Raw genomic sequence first — 20902 nt, 5'->3', positions numbered from 1 at the left:
GACCTTCTTTGAAGAATGGCATTTCATGATTATTATTTATTATCAGTGTCTTTTCAGATATAAAATAAAGATGCACAACTATGACAGATTGTTGATATATACACTATGAAGTTATACTTTGGGATTTTTAAAAAAATTAATGAGGAAATACAGATTTTTCAGAGAAAATAAGATTGGCATTGCTATCCAAAGCCCTCACCCTGTCAGTAGCTCCAATCAAAGCTACTCATGTTTAAAGGTCAATTACTGTTTAGTGATTATGGCTTGACAAATAGACTGATATGGTCTGATTCCAAAGGTCTGTGAATCTCTCTCACATTTTCTGACATTAATTGACCCTCCTGTGTCTTTACAGAGGTCAATAGTCAAATAAACCTTGGAGAATGAGCTCCTCTATCACTGATATTGTTCTTTGCTTTATTAGTAGACACAACTTAAAAATATTCTCTGTCTTATTACTGCATGCAAAGTGTACAAAAATTGAAAATCACTTTCTGAGATGAGAATAGAGCACAACAGTCAATTCCATACTTTTATGTCTCTGGATCTCTTTTGTTCATCAGTTTACAGACTGACGACTCTCAGAGGGAAGGGGCAAGGATGGGAAGGGATTAACCAAATAATTTATAATGCATGTATGGGTGACCCATGAACACAGACAACAGTGCGGTGAAGCCCTTGGGAGAGTGGTGTGGAGGGGGTCAATGGGGAAAAAAGGGGACATCTGTAATACTTTCAATTAAGATTTTAAAAAAGCACAACAATAAAAACAAAATCTTATTTCTAATCATGATCATTCTAAGGTTATGTCTATCATCTGTTTCAGTTCTCCATAAAATTTCTGGGAATATTTTCAAGCTCTGTTTATTCTTCCCAGGATTAAGGTATTCTATTATAGGTCCTATATGAATTTCAACACCTTTCGTCAATCTTATTTTTATACAAAATAAAATAACCCACCCATATCTTAAGTCATTTTATTGTTCATTTTGGCTTTCTGTGACAACTATCATCTCTGGCAATTTCAATCCTGCCATTGTAGTCCAGATTGTGGCTCCAGAAATGTAGACTCATTGGAAATGCACAGCACAATTCATCTTCAAGTGCTCATAGAACAATTCTATGAAGGAACGCTTGGAAGATCTTCATAGATTGATCTGAACCTAGTTTTCTCAAGTACAAGGCTGCATTATCTTTGTTGATCCAATATGCTTCATGTCAGAGTGTAACAGGTTGCAGCAAGGCCCAAGGATAAAGCTACATTACCTTAATTACACATCTCGCAGGCCACTACCCTTTAGGGAAAAAAAGAGATATTTGCAATTTAGGATATCTTTATTTTCCTTTCTTTCTTCAAAAGCTACATGATTATTCCTTGCCACCCACTTATTATTATTTTTTCTTCTGGCTGTTTTTCCTAATTATCCTCAAATTAGTTTTCATAAAATTAGTGTTTTTTGAAGCTTTGCATATTAAATGATTTTTATTTAAGGTATTTTTCCTGTTAGTTTTGAGTATTTCTCTACCTGATTTAACATTCCATGAACATTCAAAAAACAAAAATACAAATGATAATTTAGAATGTCACTGTGGGTTGAATTAGTTATTCTAATGGAATAAGAGTGAAATTTAGGTTGTTTGAAAAAGTTTCGGGATAAATTTAATGCTTAACAATCAAAAGCTGTGCACTGGCATAGATCTAATGACAAAAGTAAGTGTAGATGAAATAGAAAGTGATACTGGGAGGAGATAGGTAGTTCAAAATATAGTTTCTGAGAGTTACTCAACAAAAAAGCAAAAAGACAGATGGGGAATTCTGCAAGGTGGCTTACGCTGGGGATTAAGAGAAGAGTATGAAAGTTAATACTTTTGTAATGTCTGATCTATGCCAGTTTGTATTGAAAAGGAGATATAAAATAGCAAGGATAGAATTGACTAATATTCAGCAGAAAACTAGGAGGAAAGATACAACTGTTAAAAACTCGGGTTAATCACCTACTCTTTCACCTGAAAAACTCATATTAAAAGATACCATTAGATAGATGCTGTGTGGTTTTTTTTTTTTTTAAATATCATTGTGGTTTGAATGAAAGTCTTATAGATTTGAACATATCAACCAAAGGGAGTCAGAAACATTATGGATAAATGTATATCACTTATATTTAAAGAGGTAAGGGGAAAGTATAGTACTCAAATTCCTGTTTTTTTTGCAGTAGATACCAATGTGCAATGTTATAAACATTTGTGAAATGATTTATGCTCATTAAAGATTTGTGACTTGAGTGAAGATAAGTTGTTTACTGTGTGCTTTGGCATGTATCTTGGGAATATTTATACAAAACGTTTTATCTAATCTATACAATTTATTACAAAAATTAGTAATTCATTTTAAAGCATTACCTTTACCTCTTTGATTCTACCTGCTACTCTTGAGAAAGCAGCCATGAAAACTTGAGGAGCACTGGGAAGTGGAATCCTGTGTCTTAGAAGGAAGGTTGTGTTCCTGTTTGTGTAACTCAATTAACAGTTTAGAGATGAATCTACAAAAGATTATGGTTAAAACTGTACAAATTCACTTTATGGCCCTGGCTCAGAATTCCCAAATTTAATAAGTTCCTGTCTGTACTGTAATTAGTGCTGAGGTATGTCATAAATTAGATCATACTTTATCCCAAGTGGTTTACTATTCTTAATTCTGCATTTTTCACCTATCATCTGTCAGCACTTTGTGGAGAGGCAGTTTATAGGCTACTCAATGTAATCAAAGGACTTTGTTATGTGATGTACAATTAGACCTGGGAGGATGGGTAGGGGTTAGGAAGAGGGAGGAAGGAGGGAGAAAATGGGACATAGCTATAATACTATTAACAATAAAAATATCTTTAAAATATAAATAAATAAGTAAATAAATAAATAAATGAAAACATTTAACCCACCTGGCACCATGCATAGTTATTACAATATTATTGACTATATTCCCTATGCTATACTTTACATCCTGTGACTATTTTATACTCTCCAATTGTACTCCTTACATAAATGTCTAACCACTGTGCTGTGCACCAGAATCTAATCTATACATATAAAAGGCTAAGCGACCGTCCAACTGTCCTACCATCCAGCCTTCTGACTGGCCGATAGGTATGATACGCACTGACCACCAGGGGGCAGATGCTAAATGCAGGAGCTGCTGAGCTGTGGTGACTTGGCAGTGGTGGTTCTCAGGTAATGCACCTTGGAACCAGAGAGGAGGGAGCCCGATTCCGGGGTGCGTCACCGGAGAATCGCCATCTCTCAATCTGGGACTCCTTGGGGATGTCGAGAGCTGGTATTGGCCCAATCCCCTCAGGTCAGGCCGAGGAACCCCATCTGCCAAAGGGACCCCACTCACTCCACAGAAGCCCTTTGAGCCATGGCACCACCCCAGGTGTGGCTGGCAGGGGAAAGACCTGGGAAGGTTGGCTCCAGGGTGAGTCCGGCTCGTCTCGCCCAGTCCCATCCCACCAGCCACCTTCTAACTAATTTCCTTTCAATGTACATGAATCTGTGCACCAAGGCACTAGTATAAAATATTATTGAATGCCAAGTGTTATTGAAAAAATAATAAAAAGACACACTTTAGTTCTCAACCCATTCCCACTGACACATCAGTGATCAATGACATGCACATCCAGGGCACACTTTCTTTTATAAGTGCTCATATGCATTCCCTATACCATCTTTTTCTTTTCTCTCAAGAAAACCTATTCCATTGCAGCTGAGAATTATATCATTATAGGGAAACTGTTGAATGTGATGTTATTAAAAGGACTAATCATTTATAAAAAATAAAAATAATGAAATACATCTAACTTCAAAAGGCTGGTAATATTCAGCTTTTCAAATTCTCTCAACTGTAATAGATCAGGTAATTGATTTTTTATTTTCCTTATTTTACACATAAATTTTTTAAAAGGAGGGCACAACTCAATTAACTTTCATCTGTTGTTGCTTTTGTGCATAGAAGCTCTCCCAAAGAATAATACTAGCTTCATATTTAAGAATCCACAATGGTTTTCTAACATTTACTTTGGAAGGCCTGAAAAATACTGCTACTCAGTTCCTATTTTAAACATGTTACCAGAGGAACAGAATTGTTTCAATACAATGATAGAGTGCAGAGCCTTAACCCATTCTCTCCTAAACCACTCAATAAGTGGTTAAATATAGCTACTATTTGAAAAAACACAGAACTGGATCCTTAAGGGATTTAGAGGGTATGAATACACAATTCTTACCCTTGCCTACATAGAGAAAATTATACAAACTAATACATAAAGACACAATTTAACAATATCTGTCTGCGATTTTAATAAATTCTGTAAGACACCTGATACCAATTCTGTTACTAATAGCTATAAATTCTTAAGCACAAAATTTACAGTTTCCTCAATTAAAATTTTATTTATAAATATTTATCCAATTTATATAACTTAAGCGTAATGAGATTTGTAACTTCCATGAAATTGAGACATTCTAAGAGATAAATGGACTTTAAGAAAAAATAAAATAGGCATATTTATATCAGTTCCTATGAGGGATAAATTTGGAATTCAATGGTATTACCCTTGGGTGAACCCTTTTCTCTGTTTGAGTTTTCTTCCTGCCTGATCCCGTCTGTGTGTAGCTGAGTTATGTCTACTTTGCAATGAAGGTGCTATGCTCATTTTCTGTGAACATATTCAACACAGCAGTGGCCTTGAACAGAGAACTGTTAACTACCCACTATAGTGATAGAAATAATATAAAATTCATTATTCAGTGAAATATGATTTTCTTTCTAAATAAATATGACTTTCCATTGCTTAATTTACAAATTACGAGAAGGGTTCAATCACAATGAAAGTATGGAAGAAATCAGAATTATGAACACTACACGAATTATAGTAAACTATTTGAAATCAAGCACAGATTATTAAGTGTATCAAAAAACAAACCAAAAAAATCTATCATCAAAAATTATTACAAGCATCATCAGTTAAGACCCAGGGGAAAAAAAATCAATATCTCTTCTCAGAGAACAGCACAAGTGGCTTGTGTCATTAAATTGTCCAGATGTCACCCAAAAAGTCAACCTAATAAAATATGTTGGAAGAGTAGTAAGCTCTTCAAGTTACATTTCCAAGAAGAACTGTACTTCAGAGAACAATTAATCATATCCAGGTGTGATATTCTTCATTCTGGCGACAAAAGTCTGTGACAAAAGAACATGAAGGGAGCATTAGCCTCTCATCTTATGGGAAAACATACCAGAGGTAGAGTTTTGAAAAGCACATGGGCTATTTGTATGCGAACATGTGTATTCACGTGTGCGCTCTGTGTGTGATGTATTTAATTTTTTCCTACAAGCTTATTTTAATTAGTTTAAAATTAACAAGCCAACCTTCTGCTGGTATCTGACCTTAAATATATTCATTTCTTGTTGGTCATCAAAAACATAATGTTATCATAAATAAGTTGAGCTTTAATTTCAAGTTTAACAAAATATAAAACTAAAAACAAAAGGCAGACAACATTAATATCACATATCATAAAGCAAAAACTTTCCTTGGGGAGTGGGGTGAAACAGAGATGGAATAAACCCGGTAATTCTCATCCAAATATAGAACTGCCCAGCGACCTCAATACTAAAAGAGGTCTCTGGGTAGAAGAAAGAATTAAAACTCATCCTTGCAATTTCCCTGGACTGACACATCCGTCAGTGTCTTTTCTGATCCTGCTGACCCTCCTTGACAGAGAGCCCAGCTGTCTTTTCAGGATCTAATGAAGGGCTGTTCTGTTGTGCTGCTAAAGTTAGGAGCAATCTCACATTTCATATCGTGGGTTAAATGGGACAGAAGCAGGTGTTGAATGAGGCTGTGGTTTTGTTTTGCCACCAAGGCTGATCTTGTGACATGCCTTTCAGCTGTTGGAAGACAAACTTAAAAATAATTTTAAACTTTTCATAGTTTGCCTGTAACTTTGACCCTACAGGATGAGAAACGGCTGCAATATTTTTCAAGATTATTGTCATTTGACAATTGCTGCCAAAATAGCAAAGATTCCAGATGTCTCCGTCTGTACTTGATATGGATAAATCTGCAGGCTTTTATTCCCACAGGACACATTTCCAAAGAAATTTGGTCGTGCTTAATATTTTAGGACTAATTAATTGGAGTAGGTCTTAGGTGACAGTTGGTAGTTATAAGTGATCAGCACTAAAGTTCATTTTCTACTGAGGCCTGGATACATTTTTGCTGTGCAAATTGGAGATAGGGCAAAATAATTCTGCTGCATATTTTTAAATTTCTCTTGAGGTAGCTATTGTAATAGATGAAGCTCAAGTCATGACCAGCCTTTTGGCTAAAGGTAAAACTCCGTTTAGTAGAAATGCTATGTGGCTATTATTTGGCTTTATTTTTTTTTCTTCTTTCATTTTCCATTTCAAAGATTGTCTTTATCTCCCAGAAACTGTATCCGTGGTTCTCCGGCTGAGCTGTGGGGAAGTCATTTGATTCTTTTCTCTTGAAATAGACTTGAAAAATCAGCTCAAATGGACTGAGATAAACTGGTCACCTGGATTATGAGAGGAGGTGGAAGGTGTTTAGGAGATTTTCACCCTGGGGTCAACAAACTAGGAAAATTCGAAAAAGGACAATTACATTGAGCCTCCCTAAATCTTCCCAGCAGAATCTCTATCCAATATTTCTTCTCCATGAGCTATTGCCTATAAATTGGTTACTTTACTCCCACGTTATTTCTGTGGGGTATTTATCCTGTTAGGAGTCCTGGGCGGCTTCCGTGCACTTGGTTTAAGTTTTCTGATGACAGACACCAAGGAATTGGTCTTCTTAGTCTTTAGAATCTGATTTTCCTATGGAAAAAGTGCTCCCTTTAAAGAATAAAGTACTCCAACACACACACCTTTACTCAACTTACTGAAATGTATGAAAACAAATTGTACTTACTTATTATTTCCTCTCAGAATGAATGTGGAATTTACTTCACGTCCTGCTGAAGTCTTTAGAAATGAACGGAATAAAAGATTCATTCATATTTTTATATCATTTAGTAAATGACAAGATTGGTCTCTTTGCAAAATCAATACTATAGGTAACATCAAAATTATAACTGCCGCCTTGAAAGAGTAGAGATCAGACAAAACAAATAATGTGTCACGTTCATGCCTTTTTTAGTGTGGCTTACTGATTTAGAACATCATAAAATTACATAAGTATATTATTTTTATATGTATTTAACATTTTTGATGAAGCACTACAAAGCATTCATAGTAATGCCAAACATTTATTAACCATTTTCTGTCAGGCATCATATTAAGAAGTTTCTAAGTATCGGCTTATGGTATCTATCAATTTCATTATGAAGTAAATAATCCTTCTATTAAAGATGATGAAATTTAGGCTTAGACATATTAAGTAGCATACTCCACATTCACAAAGCAAGGGCATGGCAGAGCTGAGAGTTGGACCTGGATAATTGGGACTCCATGATATCTCTGCATATTATGTACAATGTTAAGAGTTCAATCCAAAATTGAACAACATTGGATATCTATCCTTATAAAGCTAACTGCGCTTAGGAAGAGGAAAATATTAATCTATAATAAATGATAGAAAGTTATGTGATATGATACAGAAATGTGCATAGTGTAATTCAAGAACACAGAAGAACACCTAACCCAGGTTTATTGCTAAGAAGACTACTCAGGGAAAGACATTTATACCAGGAACCAAAAGATGAACAAGCCCATCCTGAACTCAGAGAGCACCAGGCTTGTGATGTGATCTAAACAGGGCACACTCTGGAAGTGTATCTGTGGAACCGCACCTGTACCAGAATGACACTAAGAGATGGTCCCAGCTTCTGTTAAAAAGCCTTTCTCACCTGGGATAGCCTGAAAACAATTGAAAAGATGACATTGCTTCTTGAAGTTTGGCTTTGACAGAAACAGCATCAAGGAGCAGATGTGGAGGGTCATCTAGAGATAGTGCCCAGGTCTCTGATAAGGGCCTCCTAGCCATTTTCAGACCAGTCCAGGAATGACCGCAAAAGTACATGCTGCTAACCCCATAGATATTTATATGTCTGTACCCAGGTAGTTTAACCCTGTGTTAAAATCCCAGCAACTTGTAGCAATGTTAAGCTACCAGGTGAAGCACTTTGCACAGCTTCAGTTGCCTATGTCAATTTATGTTTACATATGTGTTTTTCATTCTTTTTCTTAAAATTATTTATGTGGTTAACTATAAATAAAGATGAGGATGTAAAGAATTTTCTAAGTGAGACATCAAAGAATAACATCTTACCACCAGTGTGGGAGTCCCTCCCATTCTTACCCTAATAGCTTTTGATTTTTTTTTCTGTATGTGAGTTTCCTATTATATTAATTCTAGAGGCCCGGTGCATGACATTCGTGCACTGTGTGTGTGTGTGTGTGTGTGTGTGTGTGTGTGTGTGTGTGGTGTTCCCTCAGCCCGGCCTGTGCCCTCTCATAGTCTGGGACCCCTCAGGGGATGTTCAACTGCCGCGAAGGTGTGAGAGGCTCCCGCCACAGCCTCTGTGCTCTCCAGCCCTGAGCCTGGCTTCTGGCTGAGCGGTGCTCCCTCTGTGGGAGCACCTGACCACCAGGAGGCAGTTCCTACATTGAGCGTCTGTCCCCTGGTGGTCAGTGCACATCATAGCAACCAGTTGTTCTGCTGTTTGGTCGATTTGCATATTAACCTTTTATTATATGGGAATCATTCTATTTTATTTATAAAATCTTTATGTTGTATTATAGATCTTAACATTTTATACTTCCTGTGGTTGTTTGCCTTTTTATTTATTCACAGACCTTGTTATTGTCAAATAAATTAAGAATTTTTTCTCGGCAGTCTTATGTTGGGTTCAATGTTTACTTTTTTGTAACACTTCTTGAAATATTGGTACCAACCAAATTAGTATTAGTACCTTCCAGAGGTCTTACTGTTCTTTGCTTACACAAATTTTGGAAACACTGAACTAAAAGAGTATCCCTTAGTATCGCAAAGTTAGTGTGATTTCCTACAGAGGAAAATTAAAAGGCAGAGAATATATATATATATATTTTTTTTTGGAAAAGAAATAGATCTAAATGACTAATGACCAGGGAGTAATATTTAAAGAACAAATTCATCTGAGAATATTTTCTTCAGGGCTCACTTTATTAAAAATATCTCAAACTTGTAATGAAAAAGGCTGTCCACAAATATTATGAGAGTTTCATGAAAGAAAAGGTTCAAACAATTGAATCATCACCACAGTTTTCTAATTTTACTTAGAAAACTCTTTATGAAAATCATTCAGCTTACTTTCTCTCTGAATACTAACCAACTGAGTTAAAGCATTCTTACACCTACCTCTTAACTAGATGGAAGAACAGTCATATGATGATACTATGTGTCCAAACTTCACTTTAGCGAGGGGGTCAGACAACAAGCAAGGAATCTCTTCTGAACTGAGACCCTCAAACCAGCTTTAGTTTTCACTGGAGCAGCTTTCCTATTGCCTTTTATTAGTGCAATTTAGATTTCTGGGGCTTGTCGGTGGCAACAGCTCTGAGTACTTGGTTAGGCTTTGACAGGTCAGGGTAACGAGGCAAAGGGAGGAGGATGAAGTGAGTTGAGCCACAGGTGGGAAATAACATTGGATTCTGGCAGACAGTGCAATGGGGTTTTAGCTGCTGAGTGCTGAAATATCCCATTAAAAGTTACAGTCTGGATGACCTCAGCCTATTATTGCAATGGGACAGATTATTAGATGGATGGTTTCCTTTGCATTGCTGGGCTTGTTTCGGGTGACGCTGGGATTTTAATATTGTATTCACAATTCAGTAGTTTCAGAGCAGGGAGAAAAGGAGGAAATAGCTAGCTCTGAGCATAACTGACCTAATCCTGGGTGATATTCATATATATGTATATATATAGCTTTACCTAGAATTCCATTGAGCAGTGTGCCAAAGAATGACTTATATACCGGAAGGAGAACAATTGAACAAGTGCTGCAGTGTAGCCTGAGGCTTACATTAAATCTGGACAGAGGCAAGATTGACGGAGGCAATTGAAGCTGCACAAAGTGCCCATCTGCAGCAGATCAGGAGAGCTGGGAATTAGAACATTTTAAAGTGGTCTGTGAAAGACAGGTATAGGAAGCCCAAATCAGAAAAAATGAAATTTTTGTCCCAGCTTCACAAGGAAATGCCAAAAAGTCTACTTTTGTGTTCCCAGACTTAGCAGATAAAAATACAGGCATCTTCCCTGTATTTAAATTTCTGATAAATGGTGAATAGTGTTTTAGTATAATTATGTCTCAAGTATTGTGTGGGACACAGTACTTATATTAAGAAGTTATTTGGGCCCAGCCAGCATGGCTAAGTGGTTGAGCATTCTATGAACCAAGTGGTTTAGCCTCCTATGAACCAGGAGGTCAAAATTCTATTCCCAGTGAGGGCACATGCCCAGTTGAGGACTCAATCCCCAGTGGGGGTGTGCAGGAGGCATCCAATCAGTGATTCTCTCTCATCATTGATATTTCTATATCTCTCTCTCCTTCTCCTTTCCTCTCTGAAATCAATTATATATATATACATATATATATATATACACATATATATATATGTATATATATATGTATATATATGTATATATATATAGTATATATACTTATATATTTTATATATATATATATGTATATATATATATTTAAAAAAAGAAATTATTTGGTGTTTATATGAAATTCAGAATTAACTCTGAGTCCTGCATTGTATCTGGCAACTGAACTCCAAACCAAACCCTACTTTCCTAATAATCCATGATTATGAGCGTTAGTAATCTGGAATGGCCTGAGAGGCATTGAATCTCTTGAAATTTTGACATTTCTCTGTGTTTGGGTGAGTCTAATATTGCTGAGTGGAGTAAGCTGAATAAAAGATTGGTTTACTGCAGTTGAAGAAGTTAATGCAAATTGTGATTAGGAAACACACAAATTTATCTGAATTATGGAACACATTTTTATTGATATTATCAATGAAACCAGGTTAGCTATCTATTTTATTTTTTAAAATTTCTTAATAGTGATGGTAGAAAATACCATGTAGGCATTGTTGGAAAAATTAGGTAGTTGGAAATATTTCAAATGGTCCTATTTTGACCTGTAGATTAGAACCATTTGACATCTCAGATAAATAACAGAGTAATCACAATAATTCAGATCACAGTAATCTTGATTTCCCAAAACCTCTATAAATCCTTCTCCAGTTATTGCTGATCTTCCTTTATTCTTTAGTGTGCAGAAAGTCATGCACATACAGTCATGTATCAAATAAGTTTGCCCATCTTGACAATGAGACATCATCAAATGTTCATGTGCATGTAATTCAAGTACATGCATGTTATTGTAGAACTTCAGAGTAACTACATTTTAACCGAGTTTGAATTCTTGGGTAAAAATTTATTGTGAAATAATTAATCTTAAATAAAAAATAAAATATCATTGCTTTGGTGATACAGAGAGACTGAGACACAATGAAGTTTAAGCTGTAGACAGGTCCTCTTCCCAAATCTGCCTGGCAGCATGGAGTCAATAATTCATTGGTCCAGATGTGCACCCTCTCTCTTCCTGTCTCTGCACACCCCTGCAGAGAGTGGAGAAACAGTGTATACCATTCCCAGAATGAGACACGGAGCTGCATCTGCCACCCACTCTGACTTTCCTGACTGAAGGGACATTAATTCTCCCAGGTGGCTCAATCTCTACTTATTGACAATGATATCACTTATCAGCTTTGGCTGTAATAAGCTGCCTTATTGACTTCTGCCTCGTCCTCCTCCCGCTAGCTCCCTGTCACAGGCACCACTGCCTTTGCTTTATTGGCTTATTGATAGTCCCATCCATCTTCTTCAAGGACGTTGACAGGCTGGCATTTGACTCTTCTGTGTTTCTGCGATTTTTACAGCCTGCAGGTTGGCTGCCTGAAGTCTTTGAAGCTTTGCCCAAAGGGCCAGTGTGCAAAAGACTCCTCCTCATGACACCCAGGGATGCTGCACATTCTTTATTGCCGAATATGAGGTTGTTGATAAATTTTGTCTGCCAGTATTGAGGTGCAAGAGAGAACTAATTTTTGACCTAGTAACTATTCCAACACAGCTTCAGACTGTTTTCCCAGGTGCTTCCTGTGGGAGCTCTCTGATGGTGGGACTGACAGAGCCATGCTTCCCCAGGTATTCAAGCAGAGCCAAATAGCTGCAGGGGTGTGAGTTATTCCCTTCCGCTTTGTACAACTTCAAAACCGTGTCGGGGGCTCTGACAAGATTATTTGGGATGGATGGAAAGAAAAACCTAATTTCTAATACTAAACTCATTGATTTTCAAAGACAGGATAACAACTCGATTTTTTTTTTTAATTTAACATCAGTGTTTATGCCTCTGGCATGTAGAGAAATTATTTGACTTGTAAACTGAGTATGTTTGAGTTGGAACTATTCAAAGAATGAGACAGCATGATGTAATGAGTTTTCATGGGAGGAAAAAAAAAAACAAGACCTTTAGAATAGGAATGCTTTCAGGGGTCTACACTAATGTATATTGTTAAACATGCATTTTTATCCCATACTTTCTAGATCTTGCATGAAAATCATCTAGGCAACATCTGTAGGAGATAAATTAAGGAGTTATATCAGCTGCAACCAAAAGTCTAGAAAAAAAAATGTTTCTTTCACTCTAATTGGTCTCTCTAGGAATTTCCTCTACCTCCAGGGTGAGCTTCACAACACAGCTCTAAAACATGCTCTTTTCTTTTGAAGAACTACAAATGCCTCTTAGGAACCAAAAAAAGTAAAAAAAAAAAATAAAAGCAGGAGCTTCCACTAATTATAGAATGACTATTATCATCATGTGATTATCACACGATTTAATTGTCATTCAAATTCTTATTTAATTTGTAGAAGGTAAATATCAATTTGCCATTACCAGATGAAGAAATTGATGCTTCGTCAAGTTACTGAAGCTGCCAAAGACACACAGAAAGTAAGTTCCTCTAGGAATCAGTGCTACGCTCTGTCTCTGCAAAGCCCAGTCTTGTAACTGCTGTGTGTCTTTATCTGTACCCTGTGCGCACATTTTCCTTTTTTTAAAAAAAATATATTTTATTGATTTTTTACAGAGAGAAAGGGAAAGAGATAGAGAGTCAGAAACATCGATGAGATAGAAACATTGATCAGCTGCCTCCTGTACGCCCCCCACTGGGGATGTGCCCTCAACCAAGGTACATGCCCTTGACCGGAATCGAACATGGGACCCTTCAGTCCACAGGCTGACGCTCTATCCACTGAGCCAAACCGGTTAGGCACATTTTTCAGTGTTTTATTATGCAAGTTTTGAAACAATAAAATCTCAATATCTAAGGCAGATTGTGTTATGCTTTGGAAAAACAATAAATGTGGACTTTTGAATATGCTTTTATTGATTTCAGAGAGGAAGAGAGGGTGAGAGAGAGATAGAAACATCAATGATGAGAGAGAATCATTGGCTGCTTCCTGAAGACCCCTACTGGGGACTGAACTTGCAAGCAAGGCATGTGCCCTGACCTGGAATGAAACCGTGACCTCTTGGTTCTTAGGTTGATGCTCAACTATTGAGCCACATTGGCCAGACAAACATGAACTTTTAAATAGTTTGATATTTGAGGACTGTTAAGAATCGAGGCTGAAAAAAAGTAATTATGAGAAACTGTAAAATATCAATAAATGCATTTTAATCTTTGAATCCAAAAGATGGCAACATTCATTTAGTTTCAAGCCATTGCTCCATGATTTTACAAAAACATCTAACGAATCCCTACCCACACCCTGCCATCTTTAGGAGTGTCTTCATTAGAGGTTTACTGCACACCGCTAATCTTTTGAGAAAACAAAATATATTCCATACTCACTCTTTTCTATGTTATGAAACAAACATTTGTAATTATTTGATATTTTGCTTTGCATTTTGTTCTCAAGTGGCATGATAGAAAAATTTTAATGGCATGGTGCACAGAACACAACATTATATGTGAATAGCTTCATATCCACAGCAACACAAACACATTATACATTCTACCAGCCACCTGAAGCTTAGAAAGGTATCCTGAGATCAGAAACCAATGGAATTACAGAATAGTAGGCCAGTGTTTCTACAAAGCATTGGTAAAATACAACAGTGTCAAACAATAAGAAATTTGCTTAACAAAGTTAGCAACAGAGATCACCGTAAAGCCGTGTGCTGAGGGGAAAATGATGAGCACAGTTACACACCAGAACGATTACTTCAGCCTTGACAACTGTGTGGAGCCTCATTTCTCTCATCTGTTATCCTGGTGTAAAGAGAGCACTGAATTAGGGCACAGCACTCTGCATATGTTGGCTAGGGCTGCCATAGTAAATTATCTTAAACTGGGTGATTTAAACAAGAAAAATTCATCTCCTCACAGTGCTAGAGGCTGGAAACCCCAAATCAAGGGATGAGCAGGCCCTCCCTCCCTCTGAGTGTGTCATCCTTCCTACCTCGTTCTGGCTTCTGCTGGTGGCCTTCAATCCTTAGCATGTTTTGCCTCGCAGCTGTGTCACTTTGATCCTTGCCTCTGTCACCACATGGCTGCCTTCACGGTATCTTGCCTCTGTGTATGTGTTTTTGTGTCCAAAAGGACAGTCTGGACACAGCAGTCACATTGGATTAGGGTCCACCTTAATACTTGGTTTTAGCTTTATTGCCTCTGTAAAGACACTATTTCTAAATAAGGTCACATTCAGAGGTACTGAGGGCTAAGTCTTCAAATGATCTTTGCTGAGGACACAAGTCAACTCACAACACAAACCATAAAGGGCCGAACAAATGCACTTCGTGCCACAGTAAGAGGCTAACATCACACTGGTTGGAGGCAGAGGTGGGGGCGCATAGGGGATGGGGCGGGTCTACTTTTCCTGTTTCTGCTAGTCTTAGAAACCTCCTGTCAAAACAGTCATGATAGCATCCCTGGCCGGGTTGCTCAGTTGGTTAGATGTTGTCCCCATACTCCAAGGTTGCAGGTCCAATTCTGTTCAGGACACATTCAGGAAGCAACCAGTGAATGCATAAAATGGATGGAGTAGCGAATAGATCTCTCTCTCTCTCTCTCTCTCTCTCTCTCTCTCTCTCTCTCTCTCTTTCTCTCTTTAAAACAATAAATAAAATGTATACATAAAACAGTCACAATACCCTTTTCCTGAATGTTCTCTGCTCTCTTTTTGCGGGTCAATACATGTTAGGGAAGAGCCCATCTCCTCCTACTGAAGGGCCTCCTGCATCAGCCCTCCTCCCTTGTGAAGAAAATCCACAATCTCCGTTCACTTAAGGCTGGAGCAAAAGAAGTTTAGGGACAGACAATGGAGGGACGCTTTAGAGACCATGAGTGCTGACGCCCAATTGCTTCTTGTTAAGGTAACACGATTCTCATTTATATCACAGAGAAATAATCAGTCCTTGAAGTTAGATGGTGTCTGGGTCATTTAACATGAAGAAATAATGGAAAGAGAATTTGCTTAATCTGAATCGTGTGGAAAGGGACTTGTTTTAGTCTGACCTCTGAAAAAGGAAGGAATTTTGATGCCCTACTGCTCTTCAAAGGGGGGGCATGATAAGCATCTTTACAGCGAGAAGCAAGTGAGAGCCCAGGGGTCTGCACAATTTCCATTTGTCTTTCACATCAGGGCAGAACAGACAAGGACAAAATTAAGAGTAAGTTGGAGACATTGTGACACCAGGAGAACATTCTCATTTACTAAAAGTGAATAAAGTGGAAAGCTGTTCATTATTAATATTGAATTATGGTTTTATTTTGGAAAAAGTGGCATCCTATTAAAAAGAGCATAGCAACTCAGTTTGTTTTCTTGTTTTAATATTTATTTACTGAAAAAAGTATTTTGAAAAGCTGTGTGTCTACCCAGTGTCTGAAGTAGGATTTGCTAGAAATCAAACGAATACATATTTACTAAATGCCTACTGTGTTCAAATTCATGTACGTGGCTCTTGGCCTGCCTCAAGGTCCTTTTAAATGTTTTAACTGTTTTGTATGGTGCAATTTCCATTTTAAGCAGTTCATCACAACCATACAGATAACTGCTTTAAAGGCAAGGGAAGCCTTGGCTGTGTTATTCTGTGGTTAGAGTGTCACCCAGTCACTGAAGTGTAGCAGGCTTGATTCTGGGTCAAAGACACATACCTGGCTTTTAAACCAGAGATATTTGTGAGCACAGTTCTCTATCTGCTAGTCTTCCTTCTCAGTAGGTCTGAACACTACTTTGAACAATGTTTGTGATTTGTTAGGACAATGATTCACTCTCATGACTTTTATCAAGTCTTATTCACATGTTCCTCTTCAAATACACCTAAAATTTTCACAGTTCACAGGACCTGTGGTTTTGACTCAGCCGGACAAGAAACTCCCTAGCAACTATCTCCATTTCTCTATTGGATAGTCCAGTGGTGATTGCAGAGGGGAGGGCATAGGTGGAGGTGGAAGAGAGCATAGAGGGGATAAATGGTGATTAAAAAAATGAAATAAAATAAAATTTTAAAAAAGAGAGAGAAGCAATAAAAGCACTAATGATGAAGTGTGTACTGATCAAGTAGTTGGTTGTCTAATTTTTCCTTTGTGTCGGTGGCATGAAGAACAGTGAAACTCATGCCAGGCTTGGTAGATGATTGGATCTTTTAGGTAAAGCTAATCAATGCAAAGGCTAATAAAGCATCCATCTGAGAGTTTTGCCAATGCTTTTTTTCTAGTTCTTCTAATGACATGATCCTGACCTCCTCTGAGATATTTGAAGAAGGGAAATGTTCTTACCAATGAGCCTTCTCTTTCTTTGCAGTGAGGGCCTTTCTAGTTCCCTTACTGTTACTGTCTTCATTATTCATGTTCCAAGAATTTGAAGACTATAAAAAGACCTACACTTGTCACCTCGCTGAATTATTTGCTCTCCAAAACCTCACAAATTAGCATAACAACTTTTTATTTATAAGAGGCAATAGACATTAGTTCTTTTTCTCCCCATAATTATCTTTTCTATTATCCTTCTCTCTCAATTTTTTTCTCATTAGCCAAAATATCACTAACTGTCTCCTTTAGGGATTCTGATTATAGCCAGTCTCCCAAGGATTCTCTTGTCAATGGTGCTATACTAGCCAGGGCTCTTGGTTGCAAAGAGCAAAAGCCAGTTCTACAAAGTTAAGAAGAAAATTTTAGGAGAAGCTAAAAAAGATCTCACAGGTGCTAAGGGAAGCCTGGAGAATCAACCTGTGCAAGTGGGAGCCATCAGTGGTGGGAAGTAGGGAACACCACAGCCCTAGCCCTTGCAGAGAAAATAAGGAGGGTTGAGATGTTGTTGTCACTGTCACTGGGTACCTAATCCATGACTGCCACAATCACACTGCCAACACTGGACCCTGTCTGCTGCAGTCACCCCTGCTCACTGTGCTTAAATAAATTCTCCATACTCCCACAGGCCACTTACTCCAGGGTCAAAGTTGCGAGTGGGAGTAACCAACTAGTTAAATCAGCCTATGATTCTGCTGCCAATAATCCAGGAGACTGAGTGGTGGGCATTTGCAGTTTTTAAAATAAGAATTGAGGTTCTGCCTTCCACCAACATTCCTACAAGAGTTAATCCCCAAGAGGCAGAGGAGTATCATATCAAAAATGTCAGTTCCTGGAAAAAGGCTACAACATAGGCATATTTTACAGATATGCCTAAGACATGCCTCTGTCCTTGAGAAAGTTTATTTGGAGAGAGTCTTAGACCAAAAAATCAGAAGGCGATGTTCTTGAGTATGTCATGGGACATTTCACAGATTACTTTGGGATGAGAGATGTAGGAGGAAAATATTCTGCATATAGTAATCTGGGAAGACTTCACAGAGGAGATAGTATTTGTTCAAAGTATAATGCCTGTGCCCATTTAATAAATGATATTATTCTTAAAATACTAATATACATAAATTCCTCACATATATTAACATTTTCTAACCTCCTCCTAGCAATCAGAGACCAGTGTAACTGTGGCCATTCTGCAGATGCTGACCAAAGAAATTTACACAAGGTTAAACAGTTAGTAAATGACCAAATCAGAATGTAAACTCAGACTTTCATAGATTGCCTTTGCCTTCTAACCATCATCTATAATAACAAAAGGGTAATATGTTAATTAGACCAGGCATCTTCCGGACGTCATTCTGGACGCCCTTCCTGATGAAGCAGGGGCCAAAGAGAAGCCAGCCCAGGTCCTGTGTGCCTGCCAGCAGCCAGAAGAGGGAATCCCGGGTCCCAGGTGCCGGAGCGAAGCCGATGCCAGCAGCTGGGGGAAGGAAGGCCTACTCTTGCATGAATTTTTGTGCATCGGACCTCTATTATAGAATAAGAGAAAACAGATATGACCAAGTCAAGCTTAGTGTTCGTAAGGATAAGAGTAAGAACTATAAAATGGCCTGGAGATTTTGGGAAACTATGAAAAGTCATAAAGTAATAATAACAAATACTTTATTCAAGATTACTATATGCTAGACCTGGATCCAAGAGCTGTCCATGTCCTGCTCATTTAATACTCCCACTGATACAATGAATTAAGTATTCTTAAAATTTTAATTTTGGTAATGAGAACATTGAAACTTGATAAGGTCAAGTGACTCTCAAGGTTTCATAGTTGGTATGTGTTATAATAATCTATTACTATCAAACAAACTAAACTAAACCTTAATTGCTTAAAAACAAATACCCTCACCCCCCCCCCCCAAAAAAAAAGCCAAGCATTTTATTTATTTATTTATTTTAAGATTCTGCGACTCAACTGAAGATTTCTTTTATTTGAATGGGCTGGAATGTTTGTCATGGCTCACTGACATACCTGGTGCCTTGTGAGGAATGGCTGGAAGGTTGAGCCTCCCTCCCTAGTCTCAAGGCCTCTTATCCTACTTGTGGCCTCTCCACGTGGTGGATATCTCCATTAGCTCTCTCAGTCAGGGACGCTAGATCTCTCACATGGCAACTCAGGGATCCCCATAGCACAAAAGCAAAAGCTGTAAGGCTTTCCTAGGGTTCAGGCCTGGAACTGGAATAGCATCACTTCAACTGCATTTTACTGACAACAGTGAGTTATAGGCCCAGATTAAGATTCAGTGTGTGAGGAGACCTACAAGAATATGAATTTGGGGAAGAAATGTATATGGGGACCACTTTGGAGAACTGGTTTTCATAATGTGTTGTGTAGCTTCAACCAGGTGTCCTGACCTGGAGGCTATACTTTTTCACATAAATTCTATGAAAATCAGGAATAGGAGAGGGTAGGGGAGTGAAAAGGGATGACATGAGACAAGTTGTAGGGTCATACTCTGAGGACAGGGTCCAAGTGACCTGGAGAGCAAGCTAAGGCACTGCCCCTTGCTGTTCACTTCACCACCAGCAATTTATGCTTACACTTATTCTTCAAAACTATGCTCTCTGTTGGAAGTGAGGAATAAGTTCTTCAGGTTCTTAAAATGATCATCTTTCTCGCTTGAATTAGGAGTGCTACTTATTTCTATAGTTTATGTTCATGGAGAAACGTGCTGGGTTAAAAGTAGTGGAAGGTAAATAATCTTCACTGATGAATTTGTTCAGGAAGCAGATTCTAAATCTTTCTGTGCCATCTTTCATTTTCTTCCTGTCATAACATTTCATTCTACAAGTGCAAAAGAATGTGTATTATCATGTTTTCCATGAAGAAGTATGATATTCCCTCAGCATTTATTGAAATCTCTACCAGTACCTAGTTTTGGAACACAAAATTAAGGGATTTAATTGGGGAAAGAGAAACAGTGTGACCAATGAGCCATAGAAGGGAGAATATGAAGGGCATCAATGATTGGTGTGACCCCATTGTAAAGAACAACAATACAGAAAATGAATAGGTACATAATTGAGTTCAGTTGATATGAAGTTTAAATATCTGATAGTTGTAGAGTTGATGCACAGATCTGCTAGAAATTTTAAGAGTCTAAAACTTTTCCATCTGAAAATACATTGTTTTAATTAGTGTCACCTGCTGATAATATCTGCAATTCTTCAAAATCAAATTCTAAACTCTCACAAATGAAAAAGAAATAATTTATTTATTAATGAGCAATTATATTCCAAAACATTTTTCATGTATTTAATACCTTTGTCTTAGTTTAATTTTAGTAATATTTTCATTTAAATGTATAAAATTTTCATTTCTTAACAAAATGTGTTGCTAGTTTATCCTTCTTAGAGTCAAGTAGCTCAGAAGTCCTTCTAGATATTATATGCGAAAGGAAGCCTACAAGTTTATGTTTATGAAAAAGAAAAAGTTCCAAGCTGAAGAGACGTATCTGTGTTAGCTTCAGTCAATGGTCTATACAGGAAATAGATGGAATTGACTTGAAATAAAAAAAAAAACACACACACACAATCTTGGTGAATTTTCTATTAATGAATAGTTCCATCAAGGAGATTACTCTGTACTTGCTAATTCCAAAAATATTTAGCAATTAATTCCATAATAATTTATCTTAAACCCTCAAATAAGAGAGATGTATATAAGAGAGATATTTCTAAGTGGTCTATTTTTCATTAAAAAAAGTTCTATAAATTGCAACGGACTGAATCAACAATTTTCAACCAGTGTGCCTCAAGAATTTTTAAAAGATGCAATACCTGACTATTTAGTCAGGGGCACTAACCTTTTTTTTTTTTCTTAGATTGTCAAATAAAAAAATGTCAGCAGCCAGCACAAGAACAGTATTCAGAGTAAATGAATCAACATTATACCTATTTTTTTTCTTG

Source organism: Myotis nattereri (genome assembly GCF_964212035.1).
Source record: "Myotis nattereri genome assembly, chromosome: 1".
Lineage (NCBI taxonomy): Eukaryota > Metazoa > Chordata > Mammalia > Chiroptera > Vespertilionidae > Myotis > Myotis nattereri.
This window is presented reverse-complemented; position numbering follows the sequence as displayed.